General features: G+C 43.7%; 1 long non-coding RNA gene across 1 annotated transcript; it reads right to left on the bottom strand.

Moving 5' to 3' along the window:
- Positions 1 to 1,043: 1,043 nt before the first annotated feature.
- LOC114031962 lies at positions 1,044 to 3,261 on the bottom strand. The gene is made up of 3 exons (XR_003567786.1): positions 3,187 to 3,261; positions 2,371 to 2,430; positions 1,044 to 1,097 (listed from the first exon to the last, which is right to left on the bottom strand). It is a non-coding gene; the product is annotated as an uncharacterized LOC114031962 (long non-coding RNA).
- Between the last annotated feature and the right edge of the window lie 635 nt (positions 3,262 to 3,896).

Consider the following 3,896-nt stretch of genomic DNA (forward strand, 5'->3'; position numbering starts at 1 on the left):
TCTTGCTCCCTGTTTCATCAGGATCAGTAATAAGGGACAGGGAACTCCAAGGACCTGGATTCAAATCCTGCCTCCCCTATTTACTGGTTGGAAGACTTCAAGTAATTCAATTGCTCTGAGCTTCTATTTTCTTATCACAAAAATAAGAGGCTTGGGTTAGATGGCTAGATGACCTCCAAGGGCCTGATGAGCTGTGAGACTGGAAGGGGTTGGTTTCTGCATTGCTGGAGAAAACCCTCCCACCCACAAAAACACAGATCTGTTGAAATTCTAAAGAAGAACACATCCTTCATCCATGCATTGGTGGAAACCCTTTTGGTCTCCAAATATGTTTTCAGCTTATGCCATTCCAAGGAGATAATGAATGAATGAATGAATGAATGATAAATTCTATCTATTTACTTATCTCTGTGTAAGGAAGAATTTTATGTCTTTATCTTGCTGAGTCCCAGTTCATGGCATTGGACAAAATTCCTTCTTTCCCTTCCCTACAGAAGAGGTAAGAACATGGTATAATGGGAGCCATCACACTTGGGTTGGAGGCCCAGATCCTACACTTATCCCTGAGCAACTGATGCCCATGGTCCACTTGAAGAAATTAATTTAGCTGTGTGACCATGGGGAAGTCATGACACCTGGAACTCAGTTTTCTCAACAGCATACAGGCACAACAATTCTCGCATTAAGGGGTTGTCATGGAGAAAGCACTTTGTAAATCTTGCTGTGTTCTTGAAATTGAAATTATTAAGGAAGAGGAATGGGAAGGAGGGGAAGGAAAAGAAGGAGAGTGGAGGAAATATCACAAGGTTGTGGTATCATCGTTGATTCTAGGCCTCCCCAGGTCAAAAGAACCTTGTGGGTCTGCATTTCTAAATTGTATAGCTCATGAGCCCCCACCAGTGTGTTTGCCTTAATTATCATCAGCCAGAGGATACAATTAGCTTAAAGCAAAGACATTCACTGAAATGGATAGTCAGGGGAGAGGAACTCACCGAGATCTTGGTAAAAATGTAAAGGAACAAAGAAAGGACAGACAGATAGATTTGTATGCGTGTCCCACCAAATCGCTTCCTCAGGTATTCTGGCATTGTCACCACCTGTAATGTATGCACAATATAAGATCAGTACTAGACAGGTCACATAGAAGTCTAAAAGACAGGAAACTACCCTTGTTGAAGATGGCATCAGTCCTTAATTCTGAGTTTCCAGGCCCCAGTTTAGTCATGGCTGGGATAGAGTCAGTTCTGACTTCTTTGTCTGAGACTGAAGATTCCCAGTGGGCTATTTACATATCGATAACAAAGATGATATATGATATACAAATAATAAAGATAATATAATAAAGAAACAAGTTTCTTCAGGTGCATAATCGGGAGTACATTCTGAACCCTGAAGAGCAAAGTTTTTTGTATACATATTCCTACAATCACACAATAACCACTTCCAGCTTCTATGGGAGGAGCAGAAGAAGAGAGAAAGGCTTATGCTGAAGAAGCAGAAAATGGAAATTACGATCTGAAGGGGATTAGACTTGTGATGAAGACCAGGGGTTGAATTTGGGAAGGAGAAATTTGAGACAACTGCAGACTAGGTCAAAAGAAAACAACCTCTGTGAAAGGAGATGGAGGGATCAATGAGAAGGAGGAAAAGGATTAAGGAAGAAAGGTCCTGAAGGGCAGAACACAAAGAAAGGAGAAAACAGGTGGTGAGACAAGTACAGCCAGAAAGTAAAACAAACAGGTGAAGCAACTAAGCATTTGGTAAGAGAAGAGAAAGGACAGCAGTCAAGTTTTAGAAAGGAAAATAGTATCAGGCATCTCACACACATTTACACTCACGTTTTCAAGCACATGTCCAGAATCTTTCAGAAGCAGGCAAAAATTCTGAAACCAGCACTTAGGTTCACACTTACACACATTGAAACATCAACACAACTGGAGGTGAACACCTCCACACTCACACACATTCACACTTGTAGGCACACTCCAACACATTTCCACATATACACACAAATATTAAACTGTTGCATGCATTCACAAGCTCACTTGTGGGCAAACCACCTCTCTCATGCACACACAGACACTTTCTCACTAATTTGTAGCTTCCCCCATGCTGACACCAGATGACCACTTGTCAGGTGTGATGGAATTCTCATCCAGGTAGAAGATGGACTGTATGGGTTCTGAGGTCCTTTCCATCAGTGAAATCTTGTGGTTCTAGGCCAGTCAATATCTTGGGAACTCAGGGTCAAAGACCAGAGGCTAAGCTTTCTCTACCACTGGGAAAAGTCAACTGTGTTTCCATGGCTTCTATCAGCATACCTTCAACACTTGCAGGAAGGTAACCAAGTAGTAGAGAACAAATACTCACCCCAGCCTTAATGTAGATTGGTACAAACACCCAGCCCAGGACAACCACAAGCACCAGGGCCTGAAACCAAGAAGGAATTCTTTAGAAAACAACATAATCTGTATCCCATCTTGGCCTATGCATTACCTGAAAATCCAATGACCCCAGAGGGTTTCAACTAAGATGGGTCAACAGATGACCTTGAGATGGCTTTTGGCATCCAGTACAATATCATTCAACCTTTCCTTCCCTTTGACCATAAAGAAGCTTAGGGATAGAATTTCTTGGACAGCACATATAGGCTGGAGGACTCCCCATTCAATATCCCTGATGGAAACAGGACTTGGTGGGCAATGCAGAAGGACTCAGAAGTTTCCACATTCTCAGTAGAGACCAAAGGCTAGCAACAACTTTCCACAGTCCTCTGACCTCCAGATGAGACTACATCATTGCCATTAAAAGATAGTCTAATGAAAACGTTTAATGAGGAAAGGGCCACATCACTGACAAGAACTGATTGGGTGGGTTTCTAGGGTCAAAAGGAAGATAGAAGGAACCATGCTAATACTGCAAATTTGCTACATGACACATGCCAAGTCGTTTCTTCTCTCTGTGCCTTAATTTCCTCCTCTGTAAAATGAGAAGCTTGGCCTAAATAAGTCCCCTTCCCAACTCTGACATTCTCTGTTCTAGGGGCCCTCCCAGCCCTGACCTTCCCTGTTCTAAAACCCTTCCCAGCTCTGACATCCATGTTCTAAGGCCCTCTAAGCTCCAGCATTTTCTACTCTCTATCTGGAGCTGTTCCTCCTACTCCAACATTCCATGTCTTTTACTCACATTCCATTCAAAGCCTCCTATGGCGATGCCTGATGCTACTCCAGTCCCAGCCAATCCCACAAGCTGGCCACTGCCAATATTACTGGCAAAGAGAGAGGCACCGATCTGGAAGCAAATGATAAGGCAAGGTCAGAATCCCTCATGCTGGACTCTTGGAGATCATCTCATGACAGATTCATTCACTGGAGCTCTAGCCACCATCAGGAGACATGAAAAAGAGTGAGGACATAGCCAAAGCAGGGCTAAATCAGGACTCTGGGTCCTAACCTGGATGAGAACTCTCAAATGATGCTGATGAGAGCTATGAACAGGGCAGCGAGAAGGAGAGCATGGAGGAGCCAGACAGAAGACAATCCATCAGAAAATCTGTGCTTCCTTAGCACCACCCACTGTGTCCAGCCCTAGTCTTGGTGAGGCCATGGAGGCTGTAGCAGAAGCCCCCAAGCAACTCATGATCTCATTGGGAAGAGAAGACTCATGAGTGTGAAACAGGGAACAAAACCAAGCTGTCTTTATTTTAAGTGATAAGTTGCATGGTTTGTGGAGAGCACAAGCACACCAAGTTCTAGGTTCTACTCTGCCACAACATTATGGCAGGATCTTGTGTTCCCCTCTCTGAGTCTCACCTCCCTCTTCTGAAAAATTACGGAGTTGGATGAGATGGTCTCTAAGGAGTACTGCAGTACCCACCTTATGGGAGCTCCCTGACT

The sequence above is a fragment of the Vombatus ursinus genome, unplaced genomic scaffold (genome assembly GCF_900497805.2).
Source record: "Vombatus ursinus unplaced genomic scaffold, bare-nosed wombat genome assembly UNPS02015262.1, whole genome shotgun sequence".
NCBI lineage: Eukaryota > Metazoa > Chordata > Mammalia > Diprotodontia > Vombatidae > Vombatus > Vombatus ursinus.